The sequence below is a fragment of the Eimeria mitis genome, genomic scaffold, assembly GCF_000499745.2.
Source record: "Eimeria mitis Houghton genomic scaffold, Emh_scaff3977, whole genome shotgun sequence".
Taxonomy (NCBI): Eukaryota; Apicomplexa; class Conoidasida; order Eucoccidiorida; family Eimeriidae; genus Eimeria; species Eimeria mitis.
In genome coordinates this window covers 1-284 of record NW_013572313.1, presented here as the reverse complement: position 1 = coordinate 284, position 284 = coordinate 1, and positions in this window count along the sequence as shown.

Sequence of the window (284 nt, the reverse complement as noted above, 5' to 3'; positions counted from 1 at the left end):
GTTTGCCGCGCATTCCGCCCGTTCAGGAAGTGCGTACTTCGCAAGCTTTGCTGGGTGACGTTGAACCGAGAAAAGCCTGGGAGATGGGCGAGGTTGATGCATGGGGAAATGCGGCTGATGTTGGTTTTCCTCCATGTGGAAGGTTTGCACGGCAACTGGAAAGCTGCTGCACTGTTCAACAGGCATTGGAGTTTGCTCAGCCGTGTGCAGCATCTGGATGGAAGGGTGTCGCCGCGTTGAGGATGTGATGGTCGCTTTGCAGTCGGGGCTAGAGAACCGGGAAC